The sequence below is a fragment of the Molothrus aeneus genome, chromosome 5 (genome assembly GCF_037042795.1).
Source record: "Molothrus aeneus isolate 106 chromosome 5, BPBGC_Maene_1.0, whole genome shotgun sequence".
Taxonomy (NCBI): Eukaryota; Metazoa; Chordata; class Aves; order Passeriformes; family Icteridae; genus Molothrus; species Molothrus aeneus.
Window position 1 is genome coordinate 17,787,576 of NC_089650.1, and position 12,092 is coordinate 17,799,667.

Consider the following 12,092-nt stretch of genomic DNA (forward strand, 5'->3'; position numbering starts at 1 on the left):
AAAGGAGATCTTGGCAAAACTTAAACACAAAAAGAAAGCATACAAAATGAGGAAGCAGGAAGAGGCAGACTGAAAGGAGTACAGAGACACTGTCTGAGCATGCAGAAATGCAGTCAGGAAAGCCAGAGCCCACCTGGAGCTAAAACTAGTGAAGAATATCAAGAATAAGTATCTGAATGGAGGGCAGAGCCAGATCCTGTTCAGTGACAGCAAAAGAAGCAACATGCACAAACTGAAACACAGGAGTCCCTCTGAACATCAGGAAACACTTTTTCACTGTGAGGGTGAGCCCTGGCACGGGTTGCCCAGAGAGATTGTGGAGTCTCGATCCTTGAAAATACTCAAAAGTATCTGGATTTCATCCTAGGCAACTGGCTCTAGGTGGCCCTGCTTGAGCAAGGGTGATGGACCAGATGGCCTCCAGCAGCCCCTTCCAACCTCAACCATTAACTGACTCTTTCAAAGCACTGCTGTTACAGAAAACTCCCAGCCACGAACCAGTGTTTTGCTGCTGGTTTAGACCAGCCTTCCTGATCATAGAGTATCCTTCAGGTACACTCAGTGTACTTGTGCTTCACCCAGCATGCAATGAGCCCTCTCTCAACCAGAGCCCCTAGGCATTTTAATAAAATTAAAAAACAACTGCTTTCTGTATTGCATTGACAATTTGAATGTAATAGATCTTTTCTCATATCATATTATTTTCATATACAGCAACTTAAAGTATGAAGTTAAGGACAAAAGGAAAATAAAAAATCTTAACAGAAACAAAACTTGGGCCTTTCTTAATATATCAGTGTCCAATAGCAGGACAGATGAAACTGAGGAACAAAACTCAAACACATTGAATAAAATATGTTGTGAAATTAATTATTTAAAAAAATCTTGATACTAACCTCAGATCCAGAAATCTTTACTGCTGATGCATAATACAGCATTTTTATAACTGAGAACAGAAAGGGAAGAAACTCACCATGAAAATTTTGAAGAGCTTTAGGATGTTGAAAAAATTGTTCTCTATCAAATTTTATCACCTTCAGACACCTGGCAAACATGGATTTACCTTAATGCTGTTTCTCTCATTCTCCCCACCCTTGCACCCTTAACAAACATGCCCAGCAACATGGCACTAGCTTTCTGTTCAGATAAATGCTGTGTCTGCCCCTGCTCATCATGGGTCAAAGAGGATATAAAATGATGCAATCAATAAAACTGCCATATTTTTAATCCAGTTAACATATGTCAATAATTCAGTGGAAATTCTGGCTTCCTTACTGTTCATTTATGGCAGCTTTTCTTCTAAATGGCAGTGGCCTTTTCCAGTTACACTCTCTAGGTTGTTAGCACCACCTGACCATAAACAAACTCCATATATTTAAAGAACAATAACCTACAACTTTTAAATACCAAGACATATATTAATTTACACCTTTAAGCATTTTTCTATTTCCTTCTTTTCCATTTTCAAGATGTAAAACACACTCCTTTCTTCCCCTGGTCACAGCGTTGCCTCTATATCAACAAAAAAGTATTTGTAAATTCCACTTTGATCCATTTATTTAGTCTGTTTTCCATTTGTCAATTAACTTTCACTTGTTTGTTTTTAGATGAACATAAATTCTGAATATGTACACAACATAATTATTATATGCCAAGTATCATTAGGGACTTGGTTTCATCATCTAAGGCACAACTATATTAAGCAGTAGTTCTTGCCAAAGACAGAACTATTCACATAGTTCACATATTTAAGGCACAGGACAGTGACTCCTTCAGGAAACCAGAGTTCTGCTCTTTGCTTTTTTTATTAACCACTTAGACAACTTTGCTCAAATCACTTCACCTGCAGTGCATCAGTTTGTTGTCACAGAATGGGTTTATCTTTCTATACGGTCATTTTCCTCACTCTAAGCAGCTCTGTAAAGCATTCAGGAACCTACTGATTTATTTCCACAACACGTCTAAGACTAGGAAATTGGCAAAGTTATTCTGCATATGAAAAATACTGCCGTCAGTTTCCGTTCCTTACATACTAGTGGCACAATATTACTATTTTTGCTCATCTTAATAAAGAATAAATGTTAGGAACATATTTCTCAACCCTTTCACCAACTGTGCACAGTTAATTCACATTGCAACAGTAATATAAATCAAGATCTAAGCTTACTAAACAGCACCTCAGATGCTTTTAGTATATGATGGAGTTGGATATACCTCAGGTGCCAGGCTGAGAGTAGTGGAAACTGGCAGTATGACTAAGTTGAGATTTTAAGTCCAACTTCCCCAGCACAGCACACAAAAGCAAGGGAAAGATTCCAGATAGCAACAATAGAAATGTGAATCCCAAAACTGATAACCATATTGCAAGACATTACTATGCATGGTTCTCCACTCTCCAAACCAGCTGGAAAGCATCCTGATTTTGGCTGAGCAGGAATCATTCCCAAAGCAAAGCCTTCAGGTGGCAAGGAAGTGTTCCAACAATGAAGGATTACATGGCTAACCTGAACGATGTAAGACTGAATGACCCCAGAAGTTTCCTAGAAGCTACTATTTTAATCTAGCAGCCTTTAAGCTGCAGTAGCATTATAGTGGGAACAAGGGAAAGGGCAGGCAGACTGTAATGTTTGGAAGGAAAGGTAGGAATTTAAGCTACTGTGGCTATTCTCCCTTCTTCACATCTGAGGTCTGAGAACAACTATGGAAGGATGAGAATTTATTCCCATACACATTTTTTCTTTCTCAAAGTTCCTGCTCATCACCAAATGGTTTGGCTTAGCCACTAGCACATCCCATAGTACAATACACTCACTATTAGCACTGAATTTTTTCCCTTCTTTCTTCATTTATAGCACCCCCATCTTGACAACACAAATCTCAAGGAGGAAGACATCACCAACTAAAAGCTTCTACCATTTCTTAAACTCATTTTTGCTTTGTGGAAGTTAATGCCAACATGCAGCTCTTCTAGTACGAAAAATGGTTCACAACATCATCACCTACTGATTTCTACTACTTGGAATAGTTCCTCTGAAAAGGAACAGATTTCTCATAATGCAGTTGATATTAAAGGGTTCTGGAAGATCACGATCAAGAATGTAAGTTATAACATTCCAATAATAGCAACAAAAACATGTCCACCTTTACAGGGACCTCACCTACTTCAATGCTCCAATTCTCTACTTTGATAAAACAGCATCTAATTGTACGGTATGCTCAATATGGAAGAATCCAAAAATACAAACAATTGCACCCTTTCAAAGCAGTAGGAACCATCTTTATCTCATTTCAGAATTCCCAAGCATGCCAGCCAATATTTTATCTTTGAAAATTTGTCTTACATGAATGACAACCTACAGGTTTAAATCTGAGTCACATTCTAGAACCAGTCTTAGGACTGAAAAACGATGAGACTACAGAAATACAGAATTTAGCTACTGCTTTAAGAGCCTCAAGGTGAATGTCAGTTCAATTTATATAAAAATACCAGGAAGCCTCATACATCCCTTCTGCTAACAAAACAATGAAAGCTAATATTATTAAGAACAACATCATACATTTGGGTATTTAATAATGCTAAAATTATAGGGCTTCATTTCTTATTTCTATCCAATGGCATACACCTTTCTAGAACCTTTGACATGAAAAATATTGAATTAAGCAGATTCATACAGTGAAGTCCAGTAATTTTTAAACATAAAATCCCATTTGCAGTACTGATTAGAAGCAGCATTAACTGAAGACAGAAGGGAAAACAATCACCAAGAGAATTTAGTACTGAGGGGTTCAGGGGCACAGCAGGGAAATCAGAAAGAGGGAGACAATGAAACCTCACCAAAGAAGATGGATTGAGAAATCTAAGTGTCAACTGAAAACATCATCTCACTTAACTAGTTCTCAATTCTTCTTGCTCACCCCACTCCACCATTCAGTGACACTTGACATTCCACAATGAGAAATACTCAGTTCTCCAAGCTAACAACTTAAATTCATTCCCAAATCCATCTATAAATTGTAAGCAGTTTCATATTTCAGTTAATAAATAAAACTCTACAACTCCTTCCCTTCATTTCTCTCCCCTTTCTCTTGTGTCCTGCTAAAACAAAATCCTTCATTCTACTTTGTATTTAAATGAAGATTCCTCAGTAACAATTTCTAGTTTTCTCCCAATCTTAAGTCTTAGCTGCCAAATGCCTATCAGTAGATAAAATCTAAAAGCTAATGGTAGAAATGAAATGTTGATACTCTGTATGTAAATATTTCATTCTGGGATAAACTGTAGAGGAGCTATTGAGAGATGCATGTCAACAACTTAACTTCCCTGAAGTTTTAAGCAGCAGAATATTTCTTGTGAAGGAAGCAGAGGGTTGCTTAAATTTATTTTTTTTTTCCTTAACACATGTTTTCTTAACATATATAACTCTCAGCACAGCTGAGTGAAAGCAGGTTAACACTGACATGGGTGGTGTCCTTATTTAAGAAAGCTCTGGGTCTGGTGTTACCACTGCTAGTGGCAGTTTGGTAAAACAACAGCAGATGAGAACTTGCTATCCTTTCTCTAATATTCACAGATTTCTGGGAAAACAGAAAATCAAGCCACTCTTCCTTGATCTGACCCTTGACAAGCTGCCTCTCAGCCAGCACATACAGTCTTGGTCATTATGTGCAACTATTCCCTGAGGATTAAAAATTGGTATAGACGTGGAGTAACAGAAATGACTCATCAATACACAAAAATGCATGGAAGAAGAGTAGAGTGGTGATGGCACCTATCTTCTAGCATTCACTAGTCAAGCAACCAGAGCCATGAGGACAGGGAACTCCAGCCTTAAAAAACAATCTATTTCTTTTTATTATTCTCAGGCATACCTATCTTACGTGGGGATTAGGGATGAAGGCTGCACTCTGCCTGCATCAGCTGAGATTTCCAACTTCTTCCACCACTAGGGTTACATGATCAGATCTGACTTTTTGCTACAGTACGGGCTGGACATTGCTGGGGCTCTTTTTGATAGTTTTAAGTGTAGCTTCTACCCAGTTAACCCCGTGTTGTGGAAATAGTAGCGACAGCCGAGAAAGAAGGTGATGTGGATACTACTATAAACATTATCAGACCTGGTCAGATCTGCCAATTAGAATGAGTAATGGAACTATTTTGCACAGTTTGCTTCTAATTCTGACACAGATGGCACTTAAACAAGGATTCCAGACTTGGCAGATTTCTTCAAAGTCAGTGCCAAGGCCAGGATAATCCTTTCTAGCAATTTTCTCCTTAATTTCTGAGCTACCAACTTCCAAATAAAATAGAATTTCTTATCTGCTGCTCCCTTTCTACAGCCATGCACTGTACAAGCTCTGACAAATACAAGACCTTCAAATACTGAACCAAGCAACACCAAAAGAGTAATGAATCCCTACAAGGCACAAACCCCCATTTCTTAACCTTTATCTTCAGGTGGGTGTATCACAAGGAAGAGAAAAATTAGTGATTCAATGAAAAGGAAATTAAAAAAAAAGTAAAAATATCTTGCTTGAGGTGGTTCTGACTCTCCAGCTCTTAAATTATGCCAAGTGTGGCATAATGAACAATGACTGTTTTTAAGGCCAGCATTAATCAACAATGGTTGTTTTCTAAAGTTAGCATTCACTACCAAAAGGAAGATGAGCCAAACCCAGACAACAGAGCAAAAATAGTGCAAGGGACACGTGTGTACATTTCCTTGCAATGGATGTGTGCAATGGACATTGTGTACATTTCCTCACACAAAACTACTTTTGAGAAAGTTCTTTAGTCATAGCATTAGGCAAATAACCAACAGATCCGACTCTGAAGAGAATAGAGACACACTCATGAGGAATAACCAACTGCAAATTTGCACTAACCATTATATTCTCTTCTGAGATGAATCTTAACGTTATCAGCACAGACACATTACAGGAGAAGAAGATACACCAGAAATCTCACATCCTTAAAACAGACATTTTGTTGATTTATTCTAATAAAGATGATGAAAAGTCTTCAAAGCTGACAAGAGCTCATTAACATAGGCTTTCATACAAGACAGGGAAAAAGGATAGACACACATTTTTAAAAAAATTAATTGCTCTTCAGGGTCTAGATAAACACTTCCATCAATATCAATAGGAGTTTGCATGTAGAGAGAGTTTAGCATACAGTGCAAAGACTCTGTAGTCAGATTATGAATTTTACCAATTATAAGACTTTATAAACATCAGGCAAAAAAAAAAAAAAGCTTGGTATTTGTTGGTTTTGTGTTTGTGTTTATTTTTTAAGATTGCTCTTATAAGGCCACATAAAAACTTTAAAATAATCAGACAAAGGATAAAAGAGGGAGTATTTCAGTAAGGGTCTATTAACAACTGATTGTTTATCCCAGGTAAAAACAAAAGCCACACATTTGAGTAGAAAGTAGTCTCACGAGTTCAAAATCATTGTTTTTAAGAACACTTCAGTTCAGTGAGTTAAGTGCACTTGGGAGATACCTAATTTTACGGTTTTCTAAAATAATTAATTCAGAAGCAATACTACTTTTACTAATATTAAAGTCCTACGCACTGAAATTTCAGATCAAGCCTCTGACAGATCTTAATGTTTCTAACAGGCATGCAGTCATTCATCCCTGCTCGGCACTTTGGCTTTCTGAGGACTGTACTCCAGAATTTCTGCAGATTGAGTAGCTGGCACAGAGAATTCAAGATATAAGTAATACTATTTTCAGTGCTCCTTTATAGAAAACCAGTGCATATCTCTTCAGACCTGAGAAAACTTACAATCTTCTCACGTCATCCGAACAACAAAGAAAATAAGTTGTCATGTATATTTCAGACATTTAAAAAAAAAGTATCTTGCTCCATACTGCCCGTCAAATACCTCCAAGCTATGCTTTACCTACCAGCAACTGAGAGGAGGGTATATACTTCAAACACAAAAGATGCCACACACAACATAACCCAAAAATCATGAGAATTAAACATCAACAGGATGGAAAATAGGCACCAGCTACTACTGCAGGCAATTAAAAGACAAAAAAAATCAAAACCAACCTACCAATCCAATTATCCATCAGAGACTCTGCAGCTACTGTGGCTCTTACATGACTTGCAGCCTTTCTGATCAAGGGCCGTCACAGGACACCTAAGTGGTAAGAATTTCACATTTCAAACTCGGAATACCTACCAGCAATTGCCAGTTTTCAAGAAGTACAGGGATACCTCTTCCACTTTTCTCCATTTTAAAATACTGAAACACAGTGAAGACATTCAGTGTAAGGTTTTTTTGTTAGCTTGTCCTATTCCTGTAAATAAACTAACCTCTGATTGTCTATCTCCTTTGCAGCAGGGAGCAAAACGACTTTGTTAGAAGACCCCTGCCCTTAACTCATCACCTAAGTTCCTATATATGATTTCTCCTCTAAGCTTACAGTATTATGATGGAGCTCCACAAGGCTAGAAAAAAGAACATTTCATAGGTATCATCACAACAGTCTATGCATTTTCACCACTGAATGAGGGGAAGAAGCCCATCCAAACCAGTCCCCCTAGCGACTCAGTGGGAGTCTGAAGAGATGTGGCAAATCACTACTCTCTCTTTTCGTGTGTGAGGCTAGCTTTCTATTTTTGCTTTGGGGTTCTTCCCTGGTAGAAGACATAACCCCTTACAGAAACTAGGCAACATTTTAACCCATTCATCAAATTTTCCTCTACTTCTACTGCTGAACAAGTTTAAAAATATTTTGTACACAGAAAATTAAATCTGTATCCAGCAGATACCATTAAATAAAATATGCTGACCTGTTGGCAATTGCCAGGTCTGATTTTAACATAGCACTTTGTTTAGCCTGGTGCTTTCTAGTCTTTCCAGCCTTTCCAGCACTGACACTGTCTAAAAAGAGGCTAAGAATATTTAAAAGACATTTAATTTATTGCCATTTCCAACCTGGCATCCATACATTCCAGAATACATGCATGACAATCAGTGCTGTGAAAATGTTTCCTGTCGTATTTTTAAGAGTGCTATGTGAAATACATACAGAAAAAGGTAAGACCTTCTAACAACTGTTCAAATGCCTCCACTGGTTAATTTTCATTTAAAAATGCATGTAGGGAAAAAGTAGTCTTTATATGCTGTGTACCAGTACCCCTGTTTTAAGCTGAACAAAGCAGGAGACACTGTACTCAGGTGAAAACACAAAAATTCGCTTGTCTGATGTTCTACAAAGAAGAAAAACCACTTGCTTGCTAAAACTGGGCACAAAAGAAAAACTAGGAATCTCTCCAAAAAGTGTTACATAAGGCATTGCCAAACTTCACGTCACCTCCACAGGGCCGCAAGTTGCTATTTTCCCCCATCCCCCGGTGCTCAGGGATTAATGATCTAAATGACACACTTCTCCGATAGGAGATAATAGCAGAAGCTTTCCCAAAGGAGCGCTTCCCGGGCTGGAGGCTTGCAGGGGAGGCTGGCGGGTGACAGGGAAATCACCCTGCTCGGCTCAGCGTCCCAGGCGAACTCCGGCTCTGCCCCCGGGTCCCGTTCGGCAGGGCAGAGCGCTCACGCCCCGCGGCTCGTCCGTCCCAGGCGCGGCCGCCAGCCCCGGCTCTCCCGGCCGCGGCCGCGGAGCAGCGGCACTCGGCGGGGCCGGAGCCGGAGCCCGGCCGGAGCAGAGGGCGCGCGGCGCCGAGCCAGCGAGCGGAGCGGAGAAACCTCCCTCGCCCGGGGGGACGTGCCCCTTTGTGCCGGCAAGCGACACGCGCGCCTCCGCCTGAGCATCTCTTCAATTCCGGATCTGATGGGGATTAAAATCCAGCACATAAAGCTGCCAGCCCGGCCCTCAGGACTCGGGTGCCCCCTTCCCCGGGCTGCTGGAAGGGAGACACTCACCGATTGTTTCTTGCCCTCCCCCGCCCGTGGCCTCCAAAAGCGGCAGAGACTCGACAAGAAGGTGCTTACCTTCCCCGGGTGGCTCCCGGGCCGGGCGCTCAGCGCCAGCCGCTCCGCACAAGCAAGCGCTCCTTCCCCCTCCTGCGCTCCAGGCGGGCAGCTCCAGCTCCGTCCCCGCAGCCCGGCGCTCCGGAGGTGTCAGCCAGCGGGTCCCAGCTGGGGCGGCAGCGGCAGCTCCACTCTCCGCGGGACGAGGAGCCGCTAACGGTGGGAGGAGGAGGAGGGCGGTGGCGAGGTCCCGACTCTTCCCGGGATGCGCCGCCGAGGTGGCCGCGTCCTCCGCCGCCCAGCTCAGCTCTCTCCGGGGCCTGCCCGCCCCGCGCTGTCCCGAGGTTCAGCCCGGCCGCGTCCGTCCGTCCGTCCGTCCGTCCCGCTCGCCTTCCCCCGCCCTCTCCCCGGCGGCGAACCGCGCGGCGCACAGGCCCCGCCAGCGGCCAGGAGGACCCGGGGGCAACGGGGGATTCCGGCCCAGCCTCCTGCCCGCTCCCCGGGGCCTGGTGCACACTCTCCGCGGGGAGAGGAGGCCCTGCCCCGGCCTGGCGATCAGCTCCGGGAAGGTCACCGGCACGGCGGAGCCGAGCACGGAGAGGCTCCCTCCGGCACCGCCGCGGTGGCTGCTATTGCTGCCGGCCCGGAGTCAGCGACCGCTGGGTGCCGCGCTCCGACCGGGTTCGCTCCGTGCCCGTGCCTGGAGACCGCCCCCGAGTCTGAGTGCCAGGCTGCCCCCTTCCCCTTCCTTCCTTCCTTCCTTCCTCGCCTCCCGCCCCTTCCCCGCTGTCAGCCTTCCCCCGCCGGCTCCCTCCGGCGCCCGGTGCCTGCGGGTGCCGGGGCCGCGGCTGCCCGCCCGGCGGGCCGAGGCGGAGCCGGGAGCGGCCGCCACTGCCGCTCGGCGGGTGCCGGGAGCCGCACGCCCGCCGCCGCGCTGCCCCGGGCTGGCTCAGCGGCGGCTGCAGCGCCCGTGAGTCTGTGTCATGTCTGTGCCTGGGCGGGCGGAGGCGCGGGCCGAGGCGGGGCCAGCCCGCTCTCACGCCGCCCAGCGACAGGCGCCGAGCGCCCAACCAGCGGCGGCCGCCGCCGCGCAGTGCCCGCCCGCGCAGCGGGGCGCCCCGGGCCGCTACACCTGGGCAGCGCGGAGGGGGCCCCGCCGCCGTGACAGCCAGCCCGGCCCGCGGGGGAAGCGCCGGCCCCGCGCTGCCGCCTGGCCGGCGGTCCCGAGCGCCGCCCGGCGCGGGTAAGTGCGAGGAGGGCGCGGAGCGGCCCGGCCCGGCCCCCGCCTCGGGCGCCGGCGGCGGTGGAAGACCCAACTCCGAGCGCCGGTACAGCGTCAGGAATGAATAAATATGAGGCTTCTGGCTTACATGTGTGCTTGTAAGGAGTGTGTCCCTGCGATGTGTCCTTTCGTGCTGGCAGCTGCTGAGAGTCGTGATAAGCGCACCTTTTGTTATTTCTCTTTTTTTCCCCGCCGTTATCATAGAGCAACCATCAACGCCTTTTTTTAAAATTCATAATTGTACTTCATTAGCAGTGTAAAATGGATTTTTGCAATACATCAGCATTCTGAGAGGACTGTATGATAAGATGTGTGTATGGATGTATAGTGTGCCTGAAATTCCAGTAGGAATATGCAAGGAGAACAGAAATGAACAAATGTGCATACAATCCCATTTTAGAAAGGCATTGATCCATTCTTAGAATGGAAGACGAAGCAAAGTATACATGTGCTTTGAGTAGCAATGTAAATAATCAAAAGTATGAATAATTGGGTTAGTAATCAGGACTTAACTGCTTTCTTCTAGAAAGATAAGGGAATAGTTTAGTGTTCTCTAAAAGATACCGTGAATGCTAATTTCTCTCATTACATCAGCTGCTTGGATGCTGTAACTCATGCAGAAGTTTCTTTATCGGGCAAAAATTATGTTTTGCAGTATACTGTACCAAAGTATTGTGAACTCTGGAACAGGTTATTCATAGCAAGATAGTATTTGGCAGACCTGATTAAGGTATTGGTTCATCAAGCTTATTATTCTACCACCAGCAGCATCCTTTTCCTGATGCTTTAGTCAAGCATGATATCAGATGAACTGAAGTAAATCATGATGTTGGACATGCCACTGATAACACATAAATCTTTAGAGCATTTTGCAGGGGGGAAAAAACCCAACTCTCCTTATCTGTAAAAATAATTTAGTTATTTTAGGAAGGATTTTCTGGAATAGCTGTGGTTGCATACAGATTAGTGTCTATGTGCTTATTTTCATGAGCAAATCAAAGCCAGAAATGAGCTGTACTGAACTGACTAATTTTCTCCTTTCTCCTATGGGACGCTAAAGGATCAGCCTTGAAGTAATAATGTTCTTTTGCACTGTGGAAGGATTGCAACTGCTTTGGTGACAGTCACAATGAATGAATTTCTGGGGATGTAGGGAGGACGAAGCAGGGCTGTGTACAGCTTCATTATTAAGAAAACCAGGCTGTCCACTCTCTGTTACTATAATTTTCAGCAGTTCCATAGTTTCCAGCCTCATGCTATGTTTTCAAAACTACTAACTTGCCAGAGTCGAATCCTACATAATATTGAACAATTTCTGGAGGTTCTTAATGTTCTTATCTTCTGTTTAGAACAGGAAACTCTCAGAACCCACAAGAATTCTTAGGGTTTAAGAGCAGCATGGATTATTAGGATTATCTAATATGCTACCATACATGACAAATGATAGAACATCATACTGGGACGAAATGTCTTACTTCCAATTGCTCTGTATCTGTCAGGTTGGTGACCTACTCACAAAAGGACAACAGTTGTCAAAACCCAGAGCAATGTTTGTCAGAGGCTCCCGCTGAGAATGCTTACCACGAGGTTACAAAACCTGACAGGGACAGGAAGAATGACTAGCTATGAAGATAGAGTTTTTCAGAAATTGTGTTTATAAGCAAGTACTCTTTTTCACAGTCACAATAAAATTGCTCTATCAGTCTTTGTCCTTGAAAATCCTGAAGTTGCAATTGCTTTGGACATTGAGTAAACAAGCAGTGCAGAAGGATACTTATGCCAAGGACAGGTAGAAGAAATTAGATGCAAATATTTGCACTTCAGATGTCATTCAGCCAGGAGGAAGGTTTCTCTAGAAAC

The 12,092-nt window shown here is 43.8% G+C and overlaps 1 protein-coding gene across 2 annotated transcripts in view; it reads right to left on the reverse strand.

The window, feature by feature from the left end:
• Positions 1-9,706, reverse strand: part of LARGE1 (LARGE xylosyl- and glucuronyltransferase 1) — a 272,061-nt gene extending 262,355 nt beyond the window's left edge. Inside the window, exons 1-2 of one of the 2 annotated variants that reach the window (XM_066551015.1) lie at positions 8,972-9,706; positions 7,070-7,156 (exon numbers count right to left, since the gene is read on the reverse strand). The gene's annotated coding sequence lies outside the window, so the exon portion shown is untranslated. The remainder of the gene's footprint in view (positions 1-7,069; positions 7,157-8,971) is intronic. The other variant, XM_066551016.1, reaches the window with a different exon arrangement.
• Between the last annotated feature and the right edge of the window lie 2,386 nt (positions 9,707-12,092).